Genomic DNA, 18,309 nt, shown 5'->3' with positions numbered 1-18,309 from the left:
AAGCCATTCTTGAAGCTCCAGGCAGTGACTTTTGCTTTGGGGCCCTATGATTCATAGTGACATCTCTGCTTGTAGATGAACATCACCAAAAAATTCAGCAGAACAATCCTTCTGTAAGTCTGTTGCTCATCGTCCAATAATCAGACGGTCACATGATAAGTGCGCACATTTTTGGCACCCGCAGACGTCAGTTCTATATTTTGTGGAACTCTTATGTATCTGATCATCTTTTCAGTAGGTTCTGTGAGATCACTGGAGGATGAAATCTTCTTCAAAGTTCATCACTGAGCCTGACGAGTGTTATGACTGTAGCCTGAGGGTGAACTGTTTTCTGTGTAGCCATAGGGAGTCCAGGGAGAATTTGTGATGTTAACTGCAATAGCTAGAAAGATGAGGTTTGATACTGGGTTAGGATGTTCTCCTGGCTAACAAAAAATAAACTGGCTTTGAAGCTGCCTCAGTAGATCAGTAGTGGTCTTCCTTGCTCTAGGGGGGCCTCAGGTTAAAGGTAGATAAAGGAAGGCCTGTGGATGTGGTGTATAAGAGAGAAGAGCCAGCAATTCCAAAGTCCTTGATGCAGAAATGCATTGGCTACATATGAGCATTAAAAAGAAAACAACTGACGCGTTTTGTCATGAGCCTGTGGATGTGGTGTACCTGGATTTTGCTAGATAATTCTATACAGTCCACCATAGATGCTTAACCTGCTGCACACCGATATACGTTGGCACAATGGCCGTGGTGGACAAATGGGCTTACCTGTACCACCCCTTTAATTAGCTACAGGGTGACTGCCCGCAGGACCAGCGGACTCGATCACGGCGATCGTGTCACAGAGCTGCAGAATGGGGAAGTACCTATGTAAACAAGGCATTTCCCCCGTTCTGGCTTGTGACATGACAGAGATCACTGTTCCCTATCATCAGGAGCAGTGATCGCTGTTATGCGAGTTGATGCCCATCCACTCACAGTTAGAATCACTCCCTAGGACACACTTAACCCTTTCATCATCCCCTAGTAGTTAACCCCTAACATGGCAGTGTCATTTACAAAGTAATCAGTGCATTTTTATACCACTGATCGCTGTATAATTGACAATGGTCTCAAAATAGTGTCAAAAGTGTCTGACGTGTCCGCCGTAATGTCGCAGTCATGATAAAAATCACAGATCGCCACCATTACTAGTAAAAAAAAAATTATAATAAAAATGCCATAAATCTATCCCCTATTTTGTAGGCGCTATAACTTTTGCAAAAACCAATCAATATACGCTTATTGCGATTTTGTTTTTTTACCAAAAATATGTAGAAAAATATACATCGGCCTAAACTGAGGAAAAAAAAATAATTTATACATTTTTGGAAATATTTATTATAGCAAAAAGTAAAAAACATTACTTTTTTTTTCCAAAATTGTCACATATTTTTGTTTATAGCGCAAAAAATAAAAACTGCAGAGGTGATCAAATACCACCAAAAGAAAGCTCTATTTGTGTGGGGGGGGGGGGGACTTAATTTTTTTTGGGTGCAACATCGCACGACTGCACAATTGTCAGTTAAAGAGACGCAGTGTTCTGGTCAGGAAGGGGGTAAAATCTTTTGGGGTTGAAGCGGTTAATCTACCAACTGAGGTCTGCTGGCTTGGACCATAGGGTAAGTACCTGGATAGAAAACTGGCTACATGGGCGGGTCCAAAGGGTGGTAATAAATTATGTGTACTCAGTCTGGAGTGGTAAGTGGGGTTCCCCAAGGCTCTGTCCTGGGACTAATTCTGTTTCATTTATTCATAAATTATATAGAAATTGGTATGAATAGCTCGAGCTCAGTGTTTGCCGACGACGCAAAACTAAGCAGGGCAAGAACTTCACAACAGGATATAGAAACTTTAAAATAAAACCTCAATAAAATAATGGGTTGGGGAACTACATGGCAAATTAGGTTTAATATTAAAAAATGTAAAGTAATGCACTTGGAGGCTAAACATATAAATGCAAACTACTCACTAGGGGGAGAACCTTTAGGGGAATCCAGAATGGAAAAAGATCTGGGGGTCCTTGTAGATGACAGACTAAGCAATAGCATGTAATGTCAAGCTGCAGCAAGTAGAGGTGCACAGAATGGAAATTTTGGTGCAGAAGCCAAAAATGCAGGGTGCACTTGGCCAAACCGAAAATGACAGTTTTTAAAAATATACATATACACATATATATATATATATAGATCTTTATAAAGAATTGTATTATATTTGACTTTTTAATCAATACCATGAATTGAAATGAATATGAATTATTGTCGACCATTATTGGCACCTTTAGCACAAGAAAAGCTCAAGAATAAAGCATCCCTTTAAACTGGAGTTGCCTTTAAAAAAATAAATAAATTGTCAGCAGCTACAAATACTGCAGCTGCTGACTTTTAATAATCCGACACTTACCTGTCCCAGGGTTCAGCGATGCGGGGGAATGAAGCCTCGCTTGTCTCCCCTTCCGCTTGGCGGCGCCGGCATTTTAACTGTGGGTGCCCAGCTGTGAGCCGAGTGCCGTGACTGGCCGCGCAATTATCTGGGACATGTCACTTGCCCCAGATGACTGACAGAGGGAGGGGGAGATTCACAAGGGACCACATAGCAACAGGCATTATAAGGTAAGTGAAAAAAATATAATTTCCAAATATTTTTGCTTTTTGATTTTTTCAAGCACATTAATTAATGACTATTTTTTGGGGGGGTGGAACTCCATTTTAAATTCTATGTATGACTTCACACTGGTCATTTGCTCTTCCGTTGTGGTGTTAAAAATATTGCTTGCTGCATTATTGGTCAGTTAAAAAAAAAAAATCACATCAAAAAAGCACCTTCCATTGAAATGCATTTAAAATGCATCACAAATCATAAATCACATGACCTATGAAAAACACCATAAGCACAGTAAAATTGTGGTAAAATTGCATCTAAATCACGCGTGTTTTCAGCACCATTATCGCCCCCTTTTTCACGATCGGCAAAATGCTAAAAAAAACACAATTTCTGGCCGATGAGTTTCGGCCGCTAAAATTTTGGTGCATTTCTAGCAGCAAGCAAAGTCAGTAGACCATGCGCATGCATTAAAAGGGGTATTTATTCCAGAGATAAAACAATAATTCTTCAACATCTGGAGTATTGCATCCAGTTCTGGTCACCAATCCTCAGAAAGGAAGTGCTGGAGCTGGAGAGAGTCCAGAGAAGGGCAACAAAACTAATAGGGGGCTGGAGGACCTCAACGGTGAGGAACAATTACAAGCACTAAACTTGATGCAAAACAAAACGCTTGAGAGGAAATATGATAGGAATATACAAAATACCTCAATGGTAATCCCAGCGTAGGAAGAAACTATTCAGTCTCAGGGAGTATTATGCCTTGTAGACACGGTCGGACATTCCGACGGAAAATGTCCAATCCAACCATGTTGTCGGTAAATCCGACCATGTGTGGGCTCCATCTGACTTTTTCCGTCGGAATGTCCGATCAACAAAATTTGAGAGCTGGATCTAAAATTTTCCGACAACATGATCTGATCACGTCAATTCTGATCGTCTGTAGCCTAGTCCGACGGACAAAGTGCCACGCATGCTCAGAATAAATTACGAGAGTGCTTGGTCAGGCAAAACTAGCGTTCATAATGGATATATCACATTCGTCATGCTGCAATGTTAAAAATTGTTTAATGCAGCGCATTCGCTTTTTCTTTATAATGCTAGAAGAATGAAGTTGTTTTGCTGCTCATATTCACACAGACTTCTCCAAAACGTATTTCTTTATTCTTTTTCCTGATTTCATGAATAGAATCTTTTTATTTGTCAGATCTCCCGAATCATTTTTTTTTTTTGTTTAAATTTTGTGGTTGCTTTTTTAATCAAGATCTCCTTTTTTGACATTTTGCTTTTTTTGACCAATTTGTTTGGTGTGTTTTGTGTGTCAACTTACCACAACATCATTATTATCTTTTTATTTTATTGTTTTATTTTTTTAATAGGAGGTTGTTTGGTGTTGGTGCCCCTTGTTAATTTGACTTTGTATTTTTTAAATGTACCTGCCTACTCACAAATAAACTGTCCTTTTTGAAGTAAAACACATGTATTTCTTGAACCAAAAAAAACCTTTATTAGGTGTCATAAACAAATAAAGAGGGAGGCAACGCTGGAGACACTGGTCAATTTGGCAAAGCCTTTGGCCCCCAGGGCACACATCAACTGTTTAAATGCAAAATTGGTGGCCTGAGGAGTCCATATCTAAAGGGAGAAGAGTCTGGTCCAGAAGTCCAAGAGATCAAGAAGAGCAGATGACATCTATGTCCCCAGGCTGTGATCATACAAGAGCCTGCATCTTCTGTCAGACCAGACTGAACCCAGGCCATCACTCTCTGGTCTTCCTTAGGCACTTCCCACCAGGCTTCCTTCCAGGCTGTGGCTCTGCTCTTGTAGTTGTGGTAGGAGGTGGGGGAGGAGGGCGATGGTCAACCTCCCGGCTGCCACAGCCTCCTCCTGGCTGAGGTCTTCCTGTGTATGAAAATGGGACATAGTTTCAGTTTTTTGGCCATCAATCACACAATTTTCAGCTCATGACTGTTGCAAATTGAATGTTAATAAATAGAACAGACTATCATTCTGACCCCAGCATTTTTCATTCTTGTCCCAATCATTTTTATGTAAACCACTTTGTTAAATCACAACTTACTGATCAATAATAACATCTAGTTAACATCATTAAATGTACGACAATAAATATGTTGAACAATGCTATACCTGTCTCAAGCTGGGCCCCTCCACATGTTGCTGCCTGGAAGGCCCAGGTTGGACATTGGAAGCCTCAGCTGGGGGTGATGGAAGCCTTGAAGTAAGACTGTAGAGTGCTGGTCTTGGTTCCCTCTGGTCTGCCAGAAAATGCAGCCTGCCATAGTACAACATCCTGGGGACATAAATGTCATCTGGATCTCCTGATCTCATGGACACCTGGACCTTCTTGTGCACCCTCAGATATGTACTCCTTAGGGCACCAATTTTGGCCATCACATAGGTCATGTCTGCCGTGGGGACCATGATCTTCGCCAAAGCAAGCAGTTTCTCCAGCGCTGCCTTCCTCTTTCTTAGGTCCTTATAAAAGGGGTTGTTCATCTGCCACAGGCAGGGCAGCTCTCTGAGCATATCAGTGACTAGCCCCAGAAAATGTGGCTCCTTGAAGGGATCCATATTCTCTGCAAGACACAACACAAGACAAACCCTAATGTCAGGCTAAACTCTCCTAATCTTGTCCCAATATAAGCCTATATAGGGAGTATAGGCTAGTGATGTACCAAGTTAAAACTGTACCTTCATTCTAACAATTGTTGCTTCAGCTCCTTCCTCCACTCACAGATCGTACGTACGACGCACGCATGTTGCGTTTTATATACAGTGTGCATACGTGAAACACCACCCGCCCCTGACGTTCTTTCTAGTCTATTCCCCGCCCCTTCTCTTTCTGCGCAGTGGGGAGAGCAATTGGCGGAGACACAGCAGGTGCACACTAAGTATACCAGTAACGAGGAGGAGGAGGACGAGGAAAGCCCGGAGCCAGAAATCCCGATCCCGGAGGAGAAGATTTAAGGCCTCAAATATGTCTTTTGGAGAGATGTTGGAGATGGTGGACATATTGAAGAGGAACGACTATGATGGGAAGTATGGACCTTACAAAACCCAAATATCAGAAAGGCCAAGATCATGACTAAAGTTGAGAAGAGTCTTCAGAAGAATTTTGGGGTACGACGATCCATGGATCAACTGAGGAAACGCTGGTCAGACCTGAAACGGAGGGAGCACGATCAGTAAAGAAGGATCAAGCGAGTTCTTCAAAAAAGTAAGTAGTTGTCGCGTGTTCATATTATTATTATTGCTTGCATACTGCTCCATGTGCTTTGATTTAATGTTGTACAGTTTAAAATGGCCACATTCATGTTCATGGGTTAAATTGCTCATAATAAACATAATTCGTTCGCCCACTCCAAAGACGATGTTTTGGCAAGTTGCACTTAACTACATTTGTTCAGGCCTATCTATTTCTAGTCAAATGAAGTTTGTTGTCTAGAGAGCTTTGTAATAGAATGAAATGCAAACTTGATTCAGTGTAAAGGAGAGGACAATCAGCAGCTCTTTACACATCTGGACTCAGGAGCACTAGTGTGGGACACCAGAACACCTTTTTTATCAGGGTGTCCCACACACGTGCCCCAGTGGATACTATAGGGGTGTCTCCATCTGTCAAACTTTCGCTAAACAGGTAATATTCCAGCTTTAGAAAGTGTCCTAAATAATGTTTTCAGCTTTGAACTCTGCAAAAAAACACAATTGTACGACACTTCCAAGCAATGTTTCATATTCCTATTTCTGCCCTCAAATATCTGTGTGCTAAGTATTCCTTTTTTACATTCTCATAGGGGAGAGAAGACTTGGGACGTCTGAGGACACCAGGGACCCCACACCTCTCAAAGAAGGGGAAATACCAACACCAGAAGCAGAGGAGGAGGAGGAAGGAGAGATTGTAGAAAGTGACACCACAACAGGTGAGAGTCTGAGACCACAGCTTCAGGTAAGCTAATCAATGTATGCCTGCATATATATATAATACACAGTGCTTTTTTTTGTTTATTTTTAGGTGATGTGGATGTTGTGGAAGAAGAATCACATTTTACCAGTGAAAGTGCCCAGATCATAGTCGGGGAGATAATGGGGTGCAATCGCGATTTAGATAATCTCAAGAAAAACATCAATGATGTTCAACAAAAAATGAAGAACATCATTGATGTTTTAGGGAGAATCTGAAACACCCAAAACTAGCTAGCATCCATTTTCATTTTTAAAAAACAGTGGGGATCAATGTACGCGTTTTATGGGTGCAACCCCTTCCTTGTTACTAAAGTGGCTGAGATGAAGCGGTTGCACCCCCAAAACACGTACATTGATCCCCTATGATGGGAGATGGCACATGTTGACATTAGGCATGGGATCAGGAGGAAAATTCCCAGTTTGATTCACAATTTGTGTGCATCTTCCAAATTTGGCTTTTACAGTGGTGACACCTCACGTGATGAAGGCAATATCAGCACAGTTTGTACATACTCATGTCTGATATTGTCTTCACTTTTCAAAGTTGAATTTTGTAAGTTCCTGTGTTCTGTATGTTATGCTTTGATACATGCCTGTTTCCACAAAAACTGCAAGTTATATTAATGTTACCAAAAATAATGTTATATACACCAAATATGTTGGTTTGTTGAAAAACCCTTTTATAAACGCACAAAAGGGAGTCCTTCCACATTCTCCTCTGGAGGTGGCAAGCCCAGACTGGCACTCTGGAGATGCCAGTAGAACTCCGTCTGCGCGATCACTCCACCATCCGACATCCAGTCATTTTTCCCCACGTCCACATACAGGAAGTCATATGTCTCCGACACCACCGCCAACATCACAATATTATTATACCCCTTGTAATTATAATAGTAGGACCCCGAGTTGGGGGGTGGGACGATGCGGACATGTTTCCCATCAATTACACCTCCACAATTGGGAAAGTTTCAACGGGTGGCAAAGTGGGAGGCCACAGAAGTCATTTTGCACATCAACATTGCAAGCAGATTAGACACAACATTTTTTGGCCAAGATCAGTATAACATTTTTGGAAATTAGTATTTAAAGCCAAAAGTATAAGATCCCCTTATCAGATTCCTTACCAGCCCCATCTGATGGCCCATTGCAAAAAATTAGGGGGGAGGGGGATATTTTGGACAGGTAACCCTCTCCACTTCATTGAGAGCTGAATGCATAAATAATGTGTGATATTTTGGCCAGACCCTCCTTACTTACACTATTGGCAGCCCACTGGACAGGTAAGAAGTGTCATAATACCAAAAAAATAATAATGAACAAATGGAAGCACATTTTTACATTCTGCTATTACCTATCAAGATAATAATAGGAGAAAAAAAAACTTAAAACAGTAGAATTTGAAAGTATTGAGGCAGGCCCTTGCACTACATGCTTTGGTGAATTCATCCATAAATCTGACCACAAAAGAGGTAGGTATAGTGTGTATTGGGTTTGGCAAAGTCAGCAGATAGAGAATTGCTATCAGCTGACCTAGCAGTTGGGGGAGGGGGTTCCTAATGAGTTTGGCCCACCCAAAAAAAAAAAAATCTGCCATTCTGCATGAATTTAAGCACACACATAACATTTGTACACATTTTAGGGTGTGTTTAGGGGAAAGCAATACTATGGGGCTGACAAAATACATTGCTAAGTGACTAGGCTAGAGGTGTATGGGCCCAGAAGAGCATGCTGGGGAGGTTAGTGAAGGCAAATATGCATGAAGGCCAAAAAAGGAACTTAAAGCTTCCAGCATGCATGAGGACAAAGGGGCACAGCATATTGCAATCATGGTAATTAGGGAACGATGAAAGAAATACAATACATTAGCAAACATTAAATACATAGACTGTGATGTTAAAAGAGAAATCTTACCTTAACATAGTCCTTCTGCAGGAACTGTATGATGGCAAAACAGGTCTCTAGAATAATGATCCCCAGAGCCTGTGGAGAATTTGAGGTCCTGCAGGCTTCTCCCTGCCACCAAGTATGCAACGTGGCAACTAGCCTCTGCTCCGGAGTGATGGCTTGCCGCATGCAGGTATCCTGCCTGGTGATATAAGGGGTCAGCAAAGCCAGCAGACGGTGAAAAACAGGGTCCGTCATCCGGAGATAATTCCTGAAATCATCAGGATTATTCTCCCGGATCTCACGAAGCAAAGCCATGTGCGAGAATTGGTCACGCTGGAGCAACCAATTCTTGCTCCATGAACTCCTCCTCACCCTGTTCATGGACTGGGCTTGTGTCAAAGCTAAAAGCCCAACACCAAGCCCCTGCACAGCACGAACTCTACAACGAATACGTACACGAAACATGGCTTCAAAACGGTCGGCTGTTCAGAACGGACTAACAGAAAGCACCGATAAACAGCAAGGCCTGAAAGAACGAACTGAAAACCAGAAACGAGCGGACAATAAGCACTGTAAATCAAAGCGTATTATATCAGGATATAGGCCGCAATGACAAACAAATGCAAACTGACTACACGCACTGATAAGCAGATATGCACCGACAAGCACAAACTGTAGAGCAGAAATGATCTGAAGCACAAGTTTGAAAAGCCGAATCGTCTTTTACTAAACTTCTACTAACACGTGATAAACACAGGATCAGCAGAAGGAGCCAAAAGGGTGCCGCACGTGGTGCTGAACTTCCCTTTTATAGTCCCGTCTTACTCGGTTTACGTCACCGCGTTCTTGACAACCGGAAATTCTGACAACTTTGTGCAACCGTGTGTAGGCAACACCAAGTTCGGACAAAATCCGTTGGAATTGGTAATCGGAATGTCCGACCCTGTGTACGGGGGCTAAGAGGACACGGGACCACACAATGAGATGGGAAGAGAAGTGGTTTAACCTTAACCAATTCAGCCCCGGAAGATTTTACCCCCTTCCTGACAAGAGCACTTTTTACAATTTGGCACTGCGTCGCTTTAACTGACAATTGCACGGTCATTCGATGCTGTACCCAAACAAAATTTGATGGTGGTATTTGATCACCTCTGTGGTTTTTATTTTTTGCGCTATAAACTAAAAAAATAGCGACAACTTTTTTGAAGAAAACTATATTTTTTACTTTTTGCTATAATATCCCCCAAATGATATTCTTCTACATATTTTTGGTAAAAAAAATAAATAAATAAAAAATTGCAATAAGCATATATTGATTGGTTTACGCAAAAGTTATAGCGTCTGCAAACTATGGGAAAGATTTATGGCATTTTTATTATTTATTTTTTTTACTAGTAATGGTGGCGAGCTACGATTTTTAGCAGGACTGTGACATTGCAGCGGACAGATCGGAGACTTTTGACACTTTTTTTGGACCATTGGCATTTATAAAGCCATCAGTGCTATAAAAATGCACTGATTACTGTGTAAATGGGGAAGGGGTTAACACTAGGTCTTGATCATTCCCTCAGTGTGTTCTAACTGTATGGGGATAGGATTGACTAGGAGAGGAGAGATATAGTTTTTCCTACTTAGTAGGAACAAACTATATATATAGCTCCTCTCCTCTGACAGCACAGGGATTTGCGTGTTTACACACACACAAATCCCCATGCTGGCACTTGTGTACGTGATCGCGCGTGGCAGGCGGTAATCCCGCCCGCTGGCCACGCACATCAGTTCCCCCACCATGCAGCAGTTGCGCCCCCTTTGGTGGCCAAAAAAGGGTAGGACGTACCCTTATGGGATTTCTGCCGCGGTATATATGCATGACATGGTCGGGAACCGGTTAAGCTGCATAGGGGTTTTTTCACTGTCAGGGCGATGTCAGGAAAGAAGCAAGCACCAGCTTTGCCAATATCACTGCTTTCCTACGCATATGCGCGGTAGAACGGCACTCCGGCGCATCCCTGGGCAGCGAAACGGCCAATGCGTGTTTGCAATTCAGCGAAATGGCGAATGCAAGTGCGCAATAAGCATAACGGTGCACGTGCATACGTAATAGCGCACACACAACCTGAGCCTCCCACTGCCTATAAAAGCCACTCTGTGCCATGGCCAAGTTGCTGGTTTGTCTTTCAGCTTCCTGTGTGTTTCCTGCTTGTATCCCGATTCTTGATTACCCGTTGTGACCCGGATTGACCTTGACTTACCCTGATCTCTTCTTGCATCTGACCTTCGGCTTGCCTCTAGGACCTTGCTACTTGGCTCTTTTGTTTGACCCTTGGACTGTCTACTGATATCGCTTCCTGTCTCTGGTGATTGGCCCTTGGCCTGCTCCCAGACTCTGCTATTTGTCTCCAGTGCTTGACCCCAGGCTTGCTCACAGACTTTGCCTCCAGTTATCTGTCTTTGACCTTCGGCCTGTTTTATGGACTTCCTATCAATCTTCAGCATTTAATCATCAGCCTGTTTACAGACCTGCTATCAGTCTCCAACACAAGACTGTTCTGCCTATCTAAGAGACTCTTGCCAGTCATCGGTGTTTGACCCCCGGCCTGTTGTTGGACTAGCTGTTCATCTACAACCCATAGCATCAGCATCTTCCAGTCCTGCACAGCTGTCTCCTTCCTGGTGACCTTCACGCAAGACCTGCCCTGCCTGCTGGTGGCTTGTGCCTCTTTGTGCCCTTCACTCCCTGTACCATCTCCAGTGCGCTTAGTCGCAAGAGGTTACCGCTCTCAGCATCTCGGCCTCGGTGAGTACCCTTTCACACAGGCGATAAGGATGTGGAGCTCTCTTCCACAATTAGTGGTGTCAGTAGGAGGTATTCATATTTTTAAAAAGACTCTTGGACATGCATCTTAACACAATATACAGGGATATGGGAAATGATTATCGAACACACATACACCAAGTACACAAGTTGGACTGGATGGACTAGTGTCAAAAACAGAGCTTCTCATCCTACACACAAACCATAAGTCCCGAACCAAGATCCCCTGGACACCACCCACCATTTTTGGGCAGACCATCATCCCAAAGACCAAGGCAACGAGTCTCGGGGTCATCTTTGACTCGCAAATGTCAATGGATGCCCAAATAGGAGCAGTAGTCAGTGGCTCTCACCATCTGATCCGCCTGCTACGCAGACTAATCGCGTTCATCCCACAGAAGGACAAACAAGTGGTAGTTGGAACAGTCATTAATTCGCGACTTGATTACGCAAATTCCCTTTACTTAGGATTACCCCAATATCAACTTGCGCGCTTACAACTTATCCAAAACACGGCAGCAAGGCTGATAACAGGGGAAAAAACTCTGGGAATCAATCTCTCCTACCCTGAGGAGCTTACACTGGCTAACCATAAAGAATCGAATCACATTCAAGATCCTCTGCCTCACCCACAAATGCATGCATGGAGACGCTCCTCAATACCTATTCGAGAAAATAAAATACTACACGCCCAACCGCAATCTTCGATCCTCTAATCAAAACCTCCTCCTCGTTCCCAAATCTCGGTACAAATCAAAGGGGGAACGGAGATTCGCTGTCCAAGGACCACGCCTATGGAACGCTCAATTCCCTTGCAAAATGAACAGCCTTTAGAAAATCAACCTCTAAATGTATGAATCGGATATACAGTAGGAGGTGGTGAACCTCAGGTAGATCAAAAGTTATTGCGTCTAACAAAATAGGAAATAGATTTATGGCATTTGTTTGTATTTTTTTTTTTTTACTAGTAATGGCAGTGTTTAGCGATTTTTAGCAGGACTGCAACATTGCAGCAGACAGATCAGATACTTTTTTGGGACCATTGACATTTATACAGCAATCAGCGCTATAAAAATGCACTGATTACTGTATAACTGTCACTGGCAATGAAGGGGTTAACACTAGGGGGCCTTCAAGGGGTTAAATGTGTTCCCTTGGAGGTGTTTCTAACTGTGGGGGTGGGGGGGAGGGAACTGACTGGAGAGAAATCACTGTTCCTAATCACTAGGAACACACAACCTCTCTCTACTCCCCTGACAGAATGGGAATACGTTTGTTTACATTGACAGATCCCCGTTCTGCCGCTCTATGGAGCGTTCGCTGGTGGCGGCACGTGCATCAGCTCCCCCCGCCATGCAGCAGAAGAGTGTAGGAACACCAGGGGCCCGGCACCCTAGGCAGCAGTGCACCCTAGGTGGCTGCCTAGTTTGCCTAGTGGTAGCACTGGCCCTGCCCACCAGCAGAGCAGCCCAGGGAAGTGTCAGTAATATGCTAATGCATTCCAATCTCACAATTCCCCACACCGCACATGCACTGAGGGGGAGGCACTGTCCCCCCACACACTGCAAAAGATGGGAAACATTGTTTGGTTCTCTAACTTTGTTGTAGCTGCCATTGTCAGCTTTTGTAATGGGCAAGAGATTGGGTGCAGTTCTGGTAGGGGGGCAGTCCCTCTTTCCAGGGGGGAGGTCCCTGTCTCCAGGACGACTGTGATTGGGCACGGCTAAAGCCAATCAGGTGACAGTTTGTGGAATTACTGTTGAGCTTCTGGGAACTTGAAAAAAAAAAAATTTATATATATATATATATATATATATATATATATATATATATATATATATATATACAGTGGTGTGAAAAAGTGTTTGCCCCCTTCCTCATTTCCTGTTCCTTTGCATGTTTGTCACACTTAAGTGTTTCGGAACATCAAACCAATTGAAACAATAGTCAAGGACAACACAAGTAAACACAAAATGCAATTTGTAAATGAAGGTGTTTATTATTAAAGGGGAAAAAAATCCAAACCATCATGGCCCTGTGAGAAAAAGTGATTGCCCCCCTTGTTAAAACATACTATAACTGTGGTTGTCCACACCTGAGTTCAATTTCTCTAGCCACACCCAGGCCTGATTATTGCCACACCTGTTCACAATCAAGGCATCACTTAAATAGGAGCTGCTTGACACAGTAAGGTCCACCAGAAGATCCTTAAAAGCTACACATCATGCCGAGACCCAAAGAAATTCAGGAACAATTGAGAAAGAAAGTAATTGAGATCTATCAGTCTGGAAAGGGTTATAAAGCCATTTCCAAAGCTTTGGGAATCCAGCGAACCACAGTGAGAGCCATTATCCACAAATGGCGAAGACATGGAACAGTGGTGAACCTTCCCAGGAGTGGCCGGCCGCCCAAAAATTACCCCAAGAGCGCAGCGACGACTCATCCAAGAGGTCCCAAAAGACCCCACAACAACGTCCAAGGAACTGCAGGCCTCACTTGCCTCAGTTAAGGTCAGCGTTCATGCCTCCACCATCAGGAAAAGACTGGGCAAAAATGGCCTGCATGGCAGAGTTCCAAGGAGAAAACCACTGCTGAGCAAAAAGAACATCAAAGCTCGTCTCAATTTCTCCACAACACATCTTGATGATCCCCAAGACTTTTGGGACAACATTCTGTGGACCGATGAGACAAAAGTGGAACTCTTTGGAAGGTGTGTGTCCAAGTATATCTGGCGTAGAAGGAACACTGCATTTCATAAAAAGAACATTATACCAACAGTAAAATATGGTGGTGGTAGTGTGATGGTCTGGGGCTGTTTTGCTGCTTCAGGACCTGGAAGAATTGCCGTGATAAAAGGAACTATGAATTCTGCTGTCTACCAAGAGATCCTGAAGGAGAATGCCCGACCATCTGTTCGTGTACTCAAGCTGAAACGAACTTGGGTTCTGCAGCAGGACAATGATCCTAAACACACCAGCAAGTCCACCACCGAATGGCTGAAGAAAAACAAAATGAAGACTTTGGAGTGGCCTAGCCAAAGTCCTGACCTGAATCCTATTGAGATGTTGTGGTATGACCTTAAAAAGGCCGTTCATGCTCGAAAACCCTCTAATGTAACTGAATTAGGACAATTCTGCAAAGATGAGTGGGCCAAAATTCCTCCAGGACGCTGTAAAAGCCTCATTGCACGTTATCGCAAACGCTTGGTTGCAGTTGTTGCTGCTAAGGGTGGCCCAACCAGTTATTAGGTTTAGGGGGCAATCACTTTTTCACACAGGGCCATGATGGTTTGGATTTTTTTTCACCTTTAATAATAAACACCTTCATTTACAAATTGCATTTTGTGTTTACTTGTGTTGTCCTTGACTATTGTTTAAATTGGTTTGATGTTCCGAAACACTTAAGTGTGAAAAACATGCAAAGGAACAGGAAATGAGGAAGGGGGCAAACACTTTTTCACACCACTGTATATATATATATATATATATATATATATATATATATATATATATATTTATATTTATCTATTTCTGTGTTTTTGTCACTTACTACTGACCTGTCAGCTCTGCACCATCTACTACTACCAACCTCTACATCACCCACACACAACCCCTGAATTTTGTGTCACTTACTACTGTACCCCAGCACTCTGTGTCCCTTTAAGCCACTGCCAGTCTTCAGTGCATTGAAAATTACACCCAATTTTGCTGCGGTGCTCGGCACTGCACTATTTCTCAAGCTGTGGGGGCCTTGCATACAGGCCCACTTCTTTCAGAAAATGCCCCTGACCTGAGCTTATCTTTGCGCATTCCATTTCAGATGCTTGTATGTGACATCACATAAATCACATACAAGCACGTGGGCTGGATGCAAGAGGTAGATCAGCAGGATGAGTGTGCCAGGACAGGTAGATGTGTCTCATCTCTGCTTCCTTTCACCACTCTGCATATCACGCATATCATAGATGAGAAGAGGGTACAGCGGTGGAGCAGATGAGTAGGAGGGTACATCAGTGGGGCAGAAGAGCGGGGGGGGGGGCTTAGCAGTGGAACAGAAGAGCAGGAGGGTACAAGGGTGGGGCAGATGTGCAGGGGGTACAGTGGTAGAAGAGATGAGAAGGGGGTTCAGTGGTGGGGCAGATGTATAGGGGGGTTACAGTGATGGGGCAGATGAGTAGGGGGTTACAGTGGTAGGACAGAGGAGCTGGGGGGGGTTCAGTGATGGACCAGATGAGAAGGGGGTCACACTGGTGGGGCAGAAGAGCAGGAGGGTACAGTGGCAGGGCAGAGGAGAAAGTAGGTACGTTGGGGGGACAGATATGCAGGGGGTTACAGTGATGGGGCAGAAGAGCAGGAGGGTACAGAGGTGAGACAGATGTGCAGGAGGTACAGTGGTGGGGCAGAAGAATGAGGTACAGTGGTGGGGCAGATGTTCAGGGGGGGTACAGTGGGCAGAAGTGCAGGAGGTACAGTGGTGGGAGAGATGAGAAGGGGGTTCAGCGGTGAGACAGAAGAGCACAGTACAGTGATGGGACAGATGAGCAGGGGGGTACAGAGGTGGGGAAGAGGAGAAAAGAGGTGTACAGGTGGGACAGATGAGCAGGGGGTTACAGTGGTGGGGCAGAAAAGCAGGGGGAAGAGAGGTGAAACAGAAGAGCAGGGGGAAGAGAGGTGAAACAGAAGAGCAGGGGGAACAGAGGTGAAACAGAGGAGCAGGGGGAACAGTGGTGGGGCAGATGGGTTCAGTATTAGGACAGGGGAGAAGGTGGTTCAGCAGTGAGACAGAAAATCATGGGGGTACAACGGTGGAGCAGATGTACAGGGAGATACAGTGGTGGGGCAGATGAGAAAGGGGGTTTACAGTGGTGGGGCAGATTTGCAGGGGGTACAGTGATCTGAGGTGTGAAGGTGGGGCTGATCTAAGACATGAGAGTGCAGGACGTTAGCCACTATTACTTAAGTAGTTTACAGCAGTTACTTTATAAAAAATCCTTTTCGTGATTTAGAGTGTGTTACCATCTTTTTGTTATAATCGGCAAGCTCAATTTCTATGAAAACATTTTGTTGGCATACTGTGCTCAAAAGGTTTCCTACCCCTGGTCTAGCACATACTCTCACACTTAAAGGGTTGATTTACTAAAGGCAAATAGGCTGTTCCCTTTGCAAGAGAATTTTCCCATAGCTTTGTGAATGAGGTTGAAGCTCTGCTGACTACCATCATCCTTTTTTAATTATTTTTTCAATTTTCCTTGCAAAGTGTTTTTTTTTTTTTTATCACATTTACTCAACTAAAAGGAAAATTCCCTTGCAAAGTGAACTACCTATTTGCCTTTAGTAAATCAACCCCTTGGAGTTTAATATCTGATTTAGTTGCTGCTTATGTCACATCTCACTCTTGGTTTTTGCACCTCCATTTAATATCACATCACAAATTTTTTTTCTGCTGCAATAACGTCTAACCTTGTCCCGAGGGGGGGGGGAGGGTTCCCCAACGCAGGATCCACAGACAGTACAGCAAGAACAAGACAGTGATACATTGTATCACAGCTGCTGCCTGTTAGCGGAAATGTGATCTATCATAAAGTTATGAAACAGAAGAGCAGCAGATGGCTCCTCTGATAAAACAATGCCAGACAATCTGAAATCTTGTACACGCACCACCGGGGCCGCCGAGGAAGGCTAATTGGGAATTAGTTCTGCTAGAGAAGCAGCGATTCGCAATCCTCCGTATAAACGTAGGAGGCTCTTCTTGCTAACATCACTTGATAACTTGTTACTGTGCAATGTCCCCGCAGGCAGCGGATCTCTAATTGTGTTAAATACTTTATATGACTGTTCTATTTCTGGAGATTACCTCCACCACACTGTCAGGAGTCTGTCGGAGGCAAGGTTGCTGTCTGCACACAGATACCGACTCCCTCTTGCATGAACGTGAGAGAAACGAGTGAAAATGGGATTTTTGACTTACCGTAAAATCCATTTCTCTGAGTTCATTGACAGACACAGCGCTTAATTTTTCAAAACCATAGGGTTATATCGCCCCCTACAGGAGTAGGACACTAGGCAAAAAAAAGACTCGGCTACGCCTATGAGCAGTCCTAAGTGGCATACACCCCCCTCTCTGTTATAGGCCTTGAGTTTAGTAACAAGCAGTGTCAGAAGTATCAAAACTCTGGGCGGGTGCTGTGTCTGTCAATGAACTCAGAGAAATGGATTTTATGGTAAGTCAAAAATCCCATTTTCTTTTTCGTTCATTGACAGACACAGCGCTCCATTATTCAGAACCATAGGGAAGTCCCAAAGCAGTGCCAAATATGAGGGGTGGGACAACGAAAAATCCCAAGGCTAACACAAGAGCCAACCAGGTAACATGAGCTCAACACAGAACAACCGGAGCCCAATCTGAACAATACACCCTCAAGAGGGAAGAGACCCTCTAAACAGCAGTCTGCAAAACCTTGCGGCCAAAGGAAGCATCCTCAGATGCCAGCACATCCACTTTGTAGAATTTTGTGAAAGTGTACACTGACGACCAAGTGGCCGCCATGCAAACTAGGGCAGCTGGTGCCTGATGATGGAAGGCACGAAGAAGCAGTAAGCAGTGGAATGCACCATAACAGGGAAAGGAGAAACCCAACCCCTGATAGAATAGGCTAGTCATCGTCTGTCTGATCCATCTAGAAAAGGTCGCAGAAGAAACAGACAGTCCCTTTTTTGGCCCATCCATCACCACAAACAGTGAGTCTGATCTATGAAAAGACCCTGTGGCTGCCAAATACAGCCAAATCGCCCAAACACATCCAGGGCATGTAAGGTAAATCCCTTAGGATAGTTTGACCTGGGACATAGGGAAGACAACACATAATGTCCTTAGTTAAAAGGAAATCAGAGGAGGGAACCAGGGACAAGGATAAAGAACCACCCCATCTTTGTGGATCACCAGGTAAGATGTATGACAAGATAACGCCTACAGTTCAGACACCTTGCAAGTAG

Source organism: Lithobates pipiens, unplaced genomic scaffold (assembly GCF_037356315.1).
Source record: "Lithobates pipiens isolate NorthernLeopardFrog02 unplaced genomic scaffold, aLitPip1_a1.2 Scaffold_30, whole genome shotgun sequence".
Classification (NCBI taxonomy): Eukaryota; Metazoa; Chordata; class Amphibia; order Anura; family Ranidae; genus Lithobates; species Lithobates pipiens.
The sequence above is the reverse complement of the archived record's forward strand: the minus strand, read 5'-3'. Positions refer to the sequence as shown.